The sequence below is a fragment of the Panulirus ornatus genome, chromosome 23, assembly GCF_036320965.1.
Source record: "Panulirus ornatus isolate Po-2019 chromosome 23, ASM3632096v1, whole genome shotgun sequence".
In the NCBI taxonomy this organism is placed as follows: Eukaryota; Metazoa; Arthropoda; class Malacostraca; order Decapoda; family Palinuridae; genus Panulirus; species Panulirus ornatus.
In genome coordinates, this window is record NC_092246.1 from 12,653,465 (window position 1) to 12,668,883 (window position 15,419).

The 15,419-nt window shown below is 41.1% G+C and overlaps 1 protein-coding gene across 5 annotated transcripts in view; it reads left to right on the forward strand.

The window, feature by feature from the left end:
• Positions 1-15,419, forward strand: part of LOC139756811 (uncharacterized) — a 374,339-nt gene that overhangs the window by 40,639 nt on the left and 318,281 nt on the right. The gene's annotated exons all lie outside the window — the stretch shown is intronic.

Sequence of the window (15,419 nt, forward strand, 5' to 3'; positions counted from 1 at the left end):
GGGCTGCTATTTAATGCTAGCACTGACTACTTTACCCGAATGCTCCTGCCTAATGTTCCTACCTACTACTATCCATGGCTCCTACCTAAATATTTGTACCTGCTACTTCTTTCTATTGCTGCTACCATTTTGCCAAAAGGCAGAACTAGTGTGTAATGTTCACTGCCGGAAAATCTAGAATTATGAAGAATAAGCTTTTTGAGTTAAGCATTGTCACGTGTTATGTGTAACAGAGATAGATTATATATTTCTAGACAGAATGCCAGTGGTCCACATTTGGGTGAGGGAGAAAGAAAAGACAGCTACCTGGTTAGAGGAATGCAACTTGACAACCACTGAAGTGCTGGCTCATTATGCAGCCATTGTTAGCCTTTCAGATGTTCAGGCGGGTAGTAATGGTAATATATCTCCCTGTTCATTGGCTGCCAAACAACTACTTACTTCTGCATGAAATGATATTTTCAAGCATATTTTAGTGGTGAATTCATGAATCTATACTGATGAGAAAGTATATCCATATGCCCAAACAAAGTATTAACGAGGCTCTGGTGGTAGCAAAATGTATGTGTTTCATGTTTTGGTCATGCTGATGCCAAGTGTGTAGATACATGTTTTGGCAGATATGATACAAGACACATGTTCTTGGTAATTCCAAAGTTTCAGCATTTTGCAGATACTGATAATCCTGAAGCAAAAAACAGCATGTGGAAAAGTAGGCATGTACTCATTTCCCCAAAACAAGTTCAGTGAGTTATTCAAGCCTTCACAAGAGGTGATCAGTAATGAGAGTCTTTTATTGTTTAGATGATACAAAGTCTTCAAACAATACAAAATATCAAAATACCACAGATTTGACTGAAGTTTTTTGATTCTATGACTGTAAGACATGAATAGTATTAGACAGTATACTGTACTCTGGAATTCCAACCAATATTCAAAAGCCAGAACCCATTGAATTTTCTGGTGTAGTTTTGAAGAAAATTATGGAGTATTATTCAAGGAAAGGATGTGCAATGTACACAGACAGCTGTTACATGAGCCGTAACTTCTGTCAGTATTTGATGGCAAATAACACTGGGTGAATGGAATAATATGGCTGAGTTTGAAGAACACTGTATACTGTATGCAAGTTTTACATGGGCTGCTCATGAAATGGGTAACATGCTGGATTTATTGTTAGTACTGATCATATGTGCTTGTATGTATATATGAGTGGATGGGTCTTTGTCTGTTTCCTGGTGCTACCTCGCTAACACGGGAAATGGTGATCAGATATAAAAAAAATGAAATGAAAAGCTGATCATATGGAATCAATGACAGTTGAAGGAATCTAAAATTTTCAACTCTTTATTTGGTAATATTGGACATCCATGTACAAAAACAAACATTTTTAAGTAAAACATCTTTTCTGGCCTAATGAGAAATCAAGACTAATTTTTCAGTGGTGTGGATTAACATATACATCCTTTATCAAACTTCATACTTAAATCTTGGAAATGTTTCTTCCACTAGTTTCCTCTTGAAAAATCCGGTGTTCATGATATGGCGTGCTCTGATATAACAATTTTGATATAGTGCAGACACTTGAATTACTCCTGTATATGCATTATAACATGAACTGTCATGATGTGATGTGAGCCCAGCTGGCTGTGTACTGTTGGGTACCAATGCTGCACATGCCATGCTGCTCACGGTGTCCTTTCTGTGATAGCATTAAAGGGTAAGGACGCATCATTTGCCGCTCATATATTTCTACACTTTTGTCCACTTGAACCAATTAACGCTCTGCCTAAGCATCCAGCAAGTACTCTTATTACAGATTAACCACTTCAAGATACTGAATGAATTTGAGGGTGGGTCTAGCACATGAGCTTTTGCTTGCTGTTATTGTGTTAATGAGAGTAGCATTTGCACTATAAGGAAGGAAAGTGACTATCAGAAAAAGTATTTCTTGCCCATCTTTTTCAAAGATGGCAATGCATCTCATGATGCTGACATATGCAAAGAATGAGGATGTCTTCCATTCAACCCTTAAGCATCCAGAAAAAAATTTTGTTCTTACACTAAAAATTGGGAATTTCAGGATATATGGAAGGTATTTTTCTTCTTGAGATATCAAAGATTATATAGATAGAATGTAGAAAACAATTACAGGTGTAATCATGCCCAACGGTGTAATTTCAAGAATAGATATTACACAATTATTCTGCACTTTCTACTACACATATGTTTTTGACTGACAGATATATGCATGGCACAAAGTGAACTGTTCCTTTTTTAGATGTTTTGTGTGATTTTACATGAAATTTGTTGCTGTTTTCATATGTCACACACTGAGTTTTTTGCTTTATGATTTATAGAAAACTGCAATTTTCATAAAATTGAAATCACTGTGTGTCATGTGGATGGCATCATCTGAAGAAGTTCATGAGGGTGCATGTGTTGACCTACCAGCCAGCCTGGCAAGTGATTGCTTATCAGTCTTTTCTGTTTATATATCCTAACTTATTGTGCTTCCCAGCTGTATCAGTATATTTAATTGTAAGCAAAGGAAAATATTGTAATTGCATGTTATTTACTGTTACAGCAATAGTGCATGATAAATAATGAATAAAATTGAATATAATTGTTATGAAGTGAAAAGAACATTGTTTTTGTTTTGTTTTTGTTTTATGATCCATGCTTTTCTTCCTCATTTAATCTTCTCTATCATCCAGTTTCACCTAACCTGTCACTGAGATGGAAATAACATGACTACAGCACCACGTTATGCCAATACAGATGCACGATATGCTGTGCAGAATGTGCTGCATGGGACACATGTCATCACTACTTCTTTTGTCACATCCAAGTTGATTCCTGAATACAAGCACTGGCCTAATTCTCCTGAAAAAATGCTACATGGCATTGATATTATTTTTAGTAGGTCCTTGACTACTTCATACACAAAAAGTGAATTACAAAGAGTACAGTATTGTAACGGAAAAATGGACAGCACAGTAGAATATGATTTAGAACGTTTTCAGTTTGGGAGGTAAGGGGCTGCTCGTCTCATGATTAAGACTTAGATCTTACTTGGTGAATGATATTCTAGATTTCAACGTTCCTTTTCCATGTGCTGTGATGTTACTGCTCTCTCTTAATTTTGTAATGTTATTTTGTCCATTCTCTGCAGTTGTCTGCATGCATCTCCTCCTCGAAGATGTGGACCTAAGACACGTTTGGTTGCTGCTACCCACTGTATCTGTTTGGAGTCCAGACACTCGAGGATTGGCTGTTATGATACTTCCTTCTTTCCTCGAATAGCTGAGCTGTGGAATCTTTTCCTGCTTTAGTCTTTCCCTCTTCACTTGCAGAATCCTGATTATTTTCTTTCTTTTCCTTTTCCTTTTATGAATCACCCAAGATGGTCTCAGTTGGGGCATGTTTTGCCCGTGCCATGTTGGTCACTAATTATTTTTTTGCTCATGATCTCTAACCCCTTATTTACATGGAATTGGATGTCATGATATAGGGTGATTTGCTGCTACATAAACGTTTTTAGTAATAATCTCATGCTATATCATGACCCTACTGTAATGCCTTTAAATTCTTAATTTCAAGAGTAGGCATCCAGCATATTCTGCTATGTAGCCTTGCTTAATATCTCTAGATATATGCTTGCCACAGAGTAAACATTACTTTTTAGCTTTATTGTGTGAATTTACACGAAATCTGTTGTTATTTTCGCTTACATATTGCACACTGAGAGTTTTGTATAATGGTTTATACCTAACAACCTTGTCAGAAAATTGTATAATACTTTTGTATTTGAATTTCTAAAAGGGGAAACAGAAGATGGAGTCATGTGTGGAGTGCTCATCCTTCTCGAAGGCTCAGATTGGGGTGTTGGAATGTGTATGGATGTAACCAAGATGAGAAAATAGGAGAGATAGTTAGTATGTTTGAGGAAAGGGACCTGGATGTTTTGGCTCTGAGTGAAATGAAGCTCAAGGGTAAAGGGGAAGAGTGGTTTAGGAATGTCTTGGGAGTAAAGTCAGGGGTTGGTAAGAGGACAAGAGCTAAGGAAGAAGTAGTGCTGCTCCTGAAGCAGGATTTGTGGGAGTATGTGATAGTGTAAGAAAGTAAATTCTAGAATGATGTGGATAAAACTGAAAGTGGATGGAGAGAGATGGATGATTATTGGTGCCTTTGCACCTGGTCATGAATAGAAGGATCATGAGAGGCAAGTGTTTTGGGAGCAGCTGAGTGAGTGTGTTAGCAACTTTGATGCACGAGACTGGTTTATGTTGATGGTTGATTTGAATGCAAAGGTGAGTAATGTGGCAGTTGAGGGTATCATTGGTGTATGTGGGTGTTGAGTGTTGTAAATGGTGAAGAGCTTGTGGATGTGTGTGCTGAAAAAAGAATGGTGATTGGGAATACCTGGCTTAAAAATATATATAAATATATATAAGTATACATATGTGAGTAGGAGAGATGGCCAGAGAGCGTTATTGGATTTCGTGTTGATTGACAGGCATGTGAAAGAGAGACTTTTGGATGTTAATGTGGTGAGAGGGGCAGCTGGAGGGATGTCTGATCATTATCTTGTGGAGGCAAAGGTAAACATTTGTTGAGGTTTTCAGAAAAATAGAGAAAATGTTGGGGAGAAGAGAGTGGTGAGAGTAAGTGAGCTTGGAAAGGAGACTTGTGTGAGGAAGTACCAAGAGAGATTGAGAGCAGAATGATGTATGAATGAGAGCAAATGATGTAAGGGGAGTTGGGGAGGAATGGGATATATTTAGGGAAGCAGTGCTGGCTTGTGCAAAAGATGCTTGTGGCATGAGAAAGGTGGGATGTGAGCAGAATAGAAAGTGGTGGGATGAAGAAGTAAGATTATTAGTGAAAGAGAAGAGAGAGGCATTTGGATAATTTTCACAGGGAAGTAGTTCAAATGACTTGGAGATGTATAAAATAAAGTGGCAGGAGGTCAAGAGAAAGGTGCAAGAGGTGAAAAAGAGGGCCAATGAGAGTTAGGGTGAGGGAGTATCATTAAATCTTAGGGAGAATGAAAAGATGTTTTGGAAGGAGGTAAATAAAGTGCATAAGACAAGAGAACAAATGGGAACATCTGTGAAGGGGGATAATGGGGAGGTAATAACAAGTAGTGATGAAGTGAGAAGATGAAGTGAGTATTTTGAAGGTTTGTTGAATGTGTTTGATGATAGATTGGTAGATATAGGGTGTTTTGGTTGGAGTGGTGTGCGAATTGAGAGGGTCAGGGAGAATGGTTTGGTACTCAGAGAAGAGGTAGTGAAAGCTTTGCAGAAGATTAAAGCTGGCAAGGTGACAGGTTTGGATGGTATTGCGATGGAATTTATTAAAAAGGGGGTGACTGTGTTGTTGATTGGTTGGTAAGGATATTTAATGTATGTATAGATCGTGGTGAAGTACCTGAGGATTGGCAGAATGCATACATAGTGCCATTATACAAAGGCAAAGAGGCTGAAGGTGAGTGTTCAAGTTACAGAGGCATAAGTTTGTTGAGTATTCCCGGGAAATTATAGGGGGGTGTTGATTGAGAGGGTAAAGGCATGTAGAGAGCATCAAATTGGGGAAGAGCAGTATGGTGTCAGAAGTGGTAGGGGATGTGCAGATCAGGTGTTTGCTTTGAAGAATGTATGTGAGAAATACTTAGAAAAACAGATGGATTTGTATGTAGCATTTATGGATCTGGAGAAGGCATATGATAGGATTGATAGAGATGCTTTGTGTAAGGTTTTAAGAGTATGTGGCATGGGAGGTAAGTTGCTAGAAGCATTGAAAAGTTTTTACTAAGGATGTAAGGCATGTGTACAAGTAGGAAGAGAGGAAAGGGATTGGTTCCCAGTGAATGTCAGTTTGCAGCAGGGGTGTGTGATGTCTCCATGGTTGTTTAATTTGCTTATGGATGGGGCAGTCTGTTGTGGTTGAGAGGACTTGGGAAGTTAGTCAGTTGTTGTTCGCTGATGATACAGCTCTGATGGTTGATTTGGGTGAGAAACTGCAGAAGTTGGTGACTGAGTTTGGTAAATTATGGGAAAGAAGAAAGCTGAGAGTAAATGTGAATAAGTTAATTGGAGGGTGGGTTTGAATGGAGATAAACTGGAGGAAGTGAAGTGTTTTAGATATCATGGTAGTGGACTTAGCAGTGGATGGAACCATGGAAGCTGAAGTGAGTCACAGGGTGGGGGGAGGGGGCAAAGGTTCTAGGAGCAATGAAGAATGTGTGGAAGGTGAGAACGTTATCTCAGAGAGCAAAAATGGGTATATTTGAAGGAATAGTGGCTCCAACAATGTTATATAGTTGCAAGGCATGGGCTTTAGGTAGGATTGTGCAGAGGAGGGTGGGTTTGTTGGAAATGAAAAGTTTGAGGACAATATGTGGTGTGAGGTGGTTTGATAGAGTAAGTAATGAAAGGGTAAGAGAGTTGTGTGTTAATAAAAAGAGTGTGGTTGAGTGAGTAGAAGAGGGTTTGTTGAAATGGTTTGGTCACATGGAGAGAATGAGTGTAGAAAGATTGACAAAAGAGGATATTTGTGTCTGAGGTAGTGGGAAGAAGGAGAAGTGGGAGACCAGATTGGAGGTGGAAGGATGGAATGGAAAAGATTTTCAGTGATTGGGGCCTGAACATACAGGAGGGTGAAAGGTATGCAAGGAATAGAGTGAATTGGAATGAAGTGGTATACTGGGGTCAAGATGCTGTCAATGAATTGAACCAGGACATGAGAAATGTTTGGGGTAAACCATGGAAAGGTCTGTGGGGCTTGGATGTGGAAAGGGAGCTATGGTTTTGATGCATTACACATAACAGCTAGAGACTGAGTGTAATGAATATGGCTTATTTTTTTCTTTTCCTGATGCTACCTTACTGGAGGAGAAGGGGAGGGGTAGATGGTATTTCAGGTGAGGTGGTATGGTGATAGGAATGGATGAAGGCAGCAAGTATGAATTTTACATGTTTATATAAGTCTGTTTATGTATATGTTTGTATATTTTGAAATGTATAGGTATGTATATTTGCGTGTGTTTGGTCATTTATGTATGTACATATGTATGTGGGCGGGTTGAGCCAATCATCATATGTTTGTGCTTTCCAGTTTTTCTCTCAATATATTTTGTTTTTAAAGATGAAAAATGAAAAATTATTATTTTTATTATTTTGCTTTGTCGCTGTCTCCCGCGATAGCGAGGTAGCGCAGGGAAACAGACGAAAGAATGGCCCAACCGACCCACATGCACATGTATACACATACATGTCCACACACGCAAATATACATACCTATACATCTCAACGTGTACATATATATACACACACAGACATATACATATATACACATGTACATAATTCTTACTGTCTGCCTTTATTCATTCCCATCGCCACCTCGCCACACATGAAATAACAACCCCATCCCCCCTCATGTGTGCAAGGTAGCGCTAGGAAAAGACAACAAAGGCCCCATTCGTTCACACTCAGTGTCTAGTTGTCATGTAATAATGCACCAAAACCACAGCTCCCTTTCCACATCCAGACCCCACAGAACTTTCCATGGTTTACCCCAGACGCTTCACATGCCCTGGTTCAATCCATTGACAGCACGTCGACCTCGGTATACCACATCGTTCCAATTCACTCTATTGCTTGCACGCCTTTCACTCTCCTGCATGTTCAAGCCCCGATCACTCAAAATCTTTTTCTCTCCATCTTTCCACCTCCAATTTGGTCTCCCACTTCTCCTCATTCCCTCCACCTCTGACACATATATCCTCTTTGTCAATCTTTCCTCACTCATTCTCTCCATGTGACCAAACCATTTCAAAACACCCTCTTTGCTCTCTCAACCACACTCTTTTTATTACCACACATCTCTCTTACCCTATTATTGCTTACTCGATCAAACCACCTCACACCACATATTGTCCTCAAACATCTCATTTCCAGCACATCCACTTTCCTGCGCACAACTCTATCCATAGCCCATGCCTCGCAACCATACAACATTGTTGGAACCACTATTCCTTCAAGCATACCCATTTTTGCTTCCCGAGATAATGTTCTCGACTTCCACACATTCTTCAACGCTCCCAGAAATTTTGCCCTCTCCCCCACTTCTGCTTCCATGGTTCCATCCACTGCCAAATCTACTCCCAGATATCTAAAACATTTCACTTCCTCCAGTTTTTTTCCATTCAAACTTACCTCCCAATTGACTTGACCCTCAACCGTACTGTACCTAATAACCTTGCTCTTATTCACATTTACTCTCAACTTTCTTCTTTCACACACTTTACCAAACTCAGTCACCAGCTTCTGCAGTTTCTCACATGAATCAGCCACCAGCGCTGTATCATCAGCGAACAACAACTAACTCACTTCCCAAGCTCTCTCATCCACAACAGACTTCATACTTGCCCCTCTTTCCAAAACTCTTGCATTCACCTCCCTAACAACCCCATCCATAAACAAATTAAATAACCATGGAGACATCACACACCCCTGCCGCAGACCTACATTCACTGAAAACCAATTACTTTCCTCTCTTTCTACACGCACACATGCCTTACATCCTCGATAAAAACTTTTCACTGCTTCTAACAACTTGCCTCCCATACCATATATTCTTAATACCTTCCACAGAGCATCTCTGTCAATTCTATCATATGCCTTCTCTAGATCCATAAATGCTACATACAAATCCCTTTTCTTTTCTAGGTATTTCTCACATACATTCTTCAAAGCAATCACCTGATCCACACATCCTCTACCAATGAAACCACACTGCTCTTCCCCAATCTGATGCTCAGTACATGCCTTCACCCTCTCAGTCAATACCCTCCCATATAATTTCCCAGGAATACTCAACAAACTTATACCTCTGTAATTTGAGCACTCACCTTTATCCCCTTTGCCTTTGTACAATGGCACTATGCAAGCATTCTGCCAATCCTAAGGCACCTCACCATGAATCATACATACATTAAATAGCCTTACCAACCAGTCAACAATACAGTCACCCTCTTTTTAATAAATTCCACTGCAATACCATCCAAACCCACTGCTTTGCCGGCTTTCATCTTCCGCAAAGCTTTTACTACCTCTTCTTTGTTTACCAAATCATTCTCCCTAACCCTCTCACTTTGCACACCACCTCGACCAAAACACCCTATATCTGCCACTCTGTCATCAAACACATTCAACAAACCTTCAAAATACTCACTCCATCTCCTTCTCACATCACCACTACTTGTTATCACCTCCCCATTAGCCCTCATCACTGAAGTTCCCATTTGTTCCCTTGTCTTATGCACTTTATTTACCTCCTTCCAAAACATCTTTTTTTTTTTTTTTTTTTTTTTGCTTTGTCGCTGTCTCCCGCGTTTGCGAGGTAGCGCAAGGAAACAGACGAAAGAAATGGCCCAACCCACCCCCATACACATGTATATACATACGTCCACACACGCAAATATACATACCTACACAGCTTTCCATGGTTTACCCCAGACGCTTCACATGCCCTGATTCAATCCACTGACAGCACGTCAACCCCGGTATACCACATCGCTCCAATTCACTCTATTCCTTGCCCTCCTTTCACCCTCCTGCATGTTCAGGCCCCGATCACACAAAATCTTTTTCACTCCATCTTTCCACCTCCAATTTGGTCTCCCTCTTCTCCTTGTTCCCTCCACCTCCGACACATATATCCTCTTGGTCAATCTTTCCTCACTCATTCTCTCCTTGTGCCCAAACCATTTCAAAACACCCTCTTCTGCTCTCTCAACCACGCTCTTTTTATTTCCACACATCTCTCTTACCCTTACATTACTTACTCGATCAAACCACCTCACACCACACATTGTCCTCAAACATCTCATTTCCAGCACATCCATCCTCCTGCGCACCACTCTATCCATAGCCCACGCCTCGCAACCATACAACATTGTTGGAACCACTATTCCTTCAAACATACCCATTTTTGCTTTCCGAGATAATGTTCTCGACTTCCACACATTCTTCAAGGCTCCCAGAATTTTCGCCCCCTCCCCCACCCTATGATCCACTTCCGCTTCCATGGTTCCATCCGCTGCCAGATCCACTCCCAGATATCTAAAACACTTCACTTCCTCCAGTTTTTCTCCATTCAAACTCACCTCCCAATTGACTTGACCCTCAACCGTACTGTACCTAATAACCTTGCTCTTATTCACATTTACTCTTAACTTTCTTCTTTCACACACTTTACCAAACTCAGTCACCAGCTTCTGCAGTTTCTCACATGAATCAGCCACCAGCGCTGTATCATCAGCGAACAACAACTGACTCACTTCCCAAGCTCTCTCATCCCCAACAGACTTCATACTTGCCCCTCTTTCCAAAACTCTTGCATTCACCTTCCTAACAACCCCATCCATAAACAAATTAAACAACCATGGAGACATCACACACCCCTGCCGCAAACCTACATTCACTGAAAACCAATCACTTTCCTATCTTCCTACACGTACACATGCTTTACATCCTCGATAAAAACTTTTCACTGCTTCTAACAACTTGCCTCCCATACCATATATTCTTAATACCTTCCACAGAGCATCTCTATCAACTCTATCATATGCCTTCTCCAGATCCATAAATGCTACATACAAATCCATTTGCTTTTCTAAGTATTTCTCACATACATTCTTCAAAAAGATGTTCTGGAAGGAGGTAAATAAAGTGCGTAAGACAAGGGAGCAAATGGGAACTTCGGTGAAGGGCGCAAGTGGGGAGGTGAAAACAAGTAGTGGTGATGTGAGAAGGAGATGGAGTGAGTATTTTGAAGGTTTGTTGAATGTGTTTGATGATAGAGTGGCAGATATAGGGTGTTTTGGTCGAGGTGGTGTGCAAAGTGAGAGGGTTAGGGAAAATGATTTGGTAAACAGAGAAGAGGTAGTGAAAGCTTTGCGGAAGATGAAAGCCGGCAAGGCAGCAGGTTTGGATGGTATTGCAGTGGAATTTATTAAAAAAGGGGGTGACTGTATTGTTGACTGGTTGGTAAGGTTATTTAATGTATGTATGACTCATGGTGAGGTGCCTGAGGATTGGCGGAATGCGTGCATAGTGCCATTGTACAAAGGCAAAGGGGATAAGAGTGAGTGCTCAGATTACAGAGGTATAAGTTTGTTGAGTATTCCTGGTAAATTATATGGGAGGGTATTGATTGAGAGGGTGAAGGCATGTACAGAGCATCAGATTGGGGAAGAGCAGTGTGGTTTCAGAAGTGGTAGAGGATGTGTGGATCAGGTGTTTGCTTTGAAGAATGTATGTGAGAAATACTTAGAAAAGCAAATGGATTTGTATGTAGCATTTATGGATCTGGAGAAGGCATATGATAGAGTTGATAGAGATGCTCTGTGGAAGGTATTAAGAATATATGGTGTGGGAGGAAAGTTGTTAGAAGCAGTGAAAAGTTTTTATCGAGGATGTAAGGCATGTGTACGTGTAGGAAGAGAGGAAAGTGATTGGTTCTCAGTGAATGTAGGTTTGCGGCAGGGGTGTGTGATGTCTCCATGGTTGTTTAATTTGTTTATGGATGGGGTTGTTAGGGAGGTAAATGCAAGAGTTTTGGAAAGAGGGGCAAGTATGAAGTCTGTTGGGGATGAGAGAGCTTGGGAAGTGAGTCAGTTGTTGTTCGCTGATGATACAGCGCTGGTGGCTGATTCATGTGAGAAACTGCAGAAGCTGGTGACTGAGTTTGGAAAAGTGTGTGGAAGAAGAAAGTTAAGAGTAAATGTGAATAAGAGCAAGGTTATTAGGTACAGTAGGGTTGAGGGTCAAGTCAATTGGGAGGTGAGTTTGAATGGAGAAAAACTGGAGGAAGTGAAGTGTTTTAGATATGTGGGAGTGGATCTGGCAGCGGATGGAACCATAGAAGCGGAAGTGGATCATAGGGTGGGGGAGGGGGCAAAAATCCTGGGGGCCTTGAAGAATGTGTGGAAGTCGAGAACATTATCTCGGAAAGCAAAAATGGGTATGTTTGAAGGAATAGTGGTTCCAACAATGTTGTATGGTTGCGAGGCGTGGGCTATGGATAGAGTTGTGCGCAGGAGGATGGATGTGCTGGAAATGAGATGTTTGAGGACAATGTGTGGTGTGAGGTGGTTTGATCAAGTGAGTAATGTAAGGGTAAGAGAGATGTGTGGAAATAAAAAGAGCGTGGTTGAGAGAGCAGAAGAGGGTGTTTTGAAGTGGTTTGGGCACATGGAGAGGATGAGTGAGGAAAGATTGACCAAGAGGATATATGTGTCGGAGGTGGAGGGAACAAGGAGAAGAGGGAGACCAAATTGGAGGTGGAAAGATGGAGTGAAAAAGATTTTGTGTGATCGGGGCCTGAACATGCAGGAGGGTGAAAGGAGGGCAAGGAATAGAGTGAATTGGAGCGATGTGGTATACCGGGGTTGACGTGCTGTCAGTGGATTGAAGCAGGGCATGTGAAGCGTCTGGGGTAAACCATGGAAAGCTGTGTAGGTATGTATATTTGCGTGTGTGGACGTATGTATATACATGTGTATGGGTGGGGGTTGGGCCATTTCTTTCGTCTGTTTCCTTGCGCTACCTCGCAAACGCGGGAGACAGCGACAAAGTATAATAAAAGAAAAAAAAATAAATTCTTCAAAGCAAACACCTGATCCACACATCCTCTACCACTTCTGAAACCACACTGCTCTTCCCCAATCTGATGCTCTGTACATGCCTTCACCCTCTCAATCAATACCCTCCCATATAATTTACCAGGAATACTCAACAAACTTATACCTCTGTAATTTGAGCACTCACTCTTATCCCCTTTGCCTTTGTACAATGGCACTATACACGGATTCCGCCAATCCTCAGGCACCTCACCATGAGTCATACATACATTAAATAACCTTACCAACCAGTCAACAATACAGTCACCCCCTTTTTTAATGAATTCCACTGCAGTACCATCCAAACCTGCTGCCTTGCCGGCTTTCATCTTCCGCAAAGCTTTTACTACCTCTTCTCTGTTTACCAAATCATTTTCCCTAACCCTCCCACTTTGCACACCACCTCGACCAAAACACCCTATATCTGCCACTCTATCATCAAACACATTCAACAAACCTTCAAAATACTCACTCCATCTTCTTCTCACATCACCACTACTTGTTATCACCTCCCCATCTGCGCCCTTCACTGAAGTTCCCATTTGCTCCCTTGTCTTACGCACTTTATTTACCTCCTTCCAGAACATCTTTTTATTCTCCCTAAAATTTAATGATACTCTCTAACCCCAACTCTCATTTGCCCTTTTTTTCACCTCTTGCACCTTTCTCTTGACCTCCTGTCTCTTTCTTTTATACATCTCCCACTCAATTGCATTTTTTCCCTGCAAAAATTGTCCAAATGCCTCTCTCTTCTCTTTCACTAATACTCTTACTTCTTCATCCCACCACTCACTACCCTTTCTAATCAACCCATCTCCCACTCTTCTCATGCCACAAGCATCTTTTGCGCAATCCATCACTGATTCCCTAAATACATCCCATTCCTCCCCCACTCCCCTTACTTCCATTGTTCTCACCTTTTTCCATTCTGTACTCAGTCTCTCCTGGTACTTCCTCACACAAGTCTCCTTCCCAAGCTCACTTACTCTCACCACCCTCTTCACCCCAACATTCACTCTTCTTTTCTGAAAACCTAAATTTAATGACATTCTCACCCCAACTGTCATTTGCCCTCTTTTTCACCTCTTGCACCTTTCTCTTGACCTCCTGCCTCTTTCTTTTATGCATCTCCCAGTCATTTGCATTATTTCACAGCAAAAATCGTCCAAATGCCTCTCTCTTCTCTTTCACTATTAATCTTACTTCTTCATCCCACCACTCACTACCCTTTCTAATCTGCCCACCTCCCACACTTCTCATGCCACAAGCATCTTTTGTGCAAGCCAAAAAATTATTGTTTATTTTATCTATTTTTGCTTTTTCGCTGTTTCCCGCATTAGCGAGGTAGCGCAAGGAAACAGACAGAAGAATGGCCCAACCCACCCACATACACATGTATATACATATATGTCCACACAGGCTGATATACATGCCTATACATCTCAACGTATACATATATTTCCACACACAGACATATACATATATACACATGTACATAATTCATACTGTCTGCCTTTATTCATTCTCATCGACACCCTGCTACACATGAAATAACAACCCCCTCCCCCCGCATGTGTGCCAAGTAGAGCTAGGAAAAGACAACAAAGGCCACATTCGTTCACACTCAGTCTCTAGCTGTCATGTATAATGCATTGAAACCACAGCTCCCTTTCCACATCCAGGCCCCACAGAAATTTCCATGGTTTACTCCAGACGCTTAACACGCCCTGGTTCAATCCATTGACAGCACGTTGACCCCAATGACCACATTGTTCCAATTCACTCTCTTCCTTGCCCGCCTTTCACTCTCCTACATGTTCAGGCCCCGATCACTCAAAATCTTTTTCACTCCATCTTTCCACCTCTGATTTGGTGTCCCACTTCTCCTCGTTCCCTCCACCTCTGACACATATATCCTCTTTGTCAATCTTTCCTCACTCATTCTCTCCATGTGACCAGACCATTTCAAAACACCCTCTTCTGCTCTCTCAACCACACTCTTTTTATTACCACACATCTCTCTCATCATATTATTACATACTGAATCAAACCACCTCACATCACATATTGTCCTCAAACATCTCATTTCCAGCACATCCACCCTCCTCCACAATATTTCATATTGCTTCAGCAATTGTGCATGGTAAATAGTGAATAAAATTCAATGCCATTATTATGGAATGAAAAAAATAATTGTTTTTATCATATGATCCATGCTTACCTTCCTCATCACATTCTCCCATACATTCAGTCTCTCGTAACCCAGAATTGAGATGGAAGTAACTGCCAGCATCACTGCTGTATGCCAACACAGATGCACAGTATGCCATGCAGAATGCACATCTCCACTGATACCTCTCACAGCTCCTGAATACATATACTTAATTCACATTCAGAAACAATACATGGCTTTGATATTATTCTGTAGGTTCTTTGCTAATTCATACATAAGAAATAAGAAATGTAGGAAGAGAGGAAAGTGATTGGTTCTCAGTGAATGTAGGTTTGCGGCAGGGGTGTGTGATGTCTCCATGGTTGTTTAATTTGTTTATGGATGGGGTTGTTAGGGAGGTGAATTCAAGAGTTTTGGAAAGAGGGGCAAGTATGAAGTCTGTTGTGGATGAGAGAGCTTGGGAAGTGAGTCAGTTGTTGTTCGCTGATGATAGAGCGCTGGTGGCTGATTCATGTGAGAAACTGCAGAAGCTGGTGACTGAGTTTGGTAAAGTGT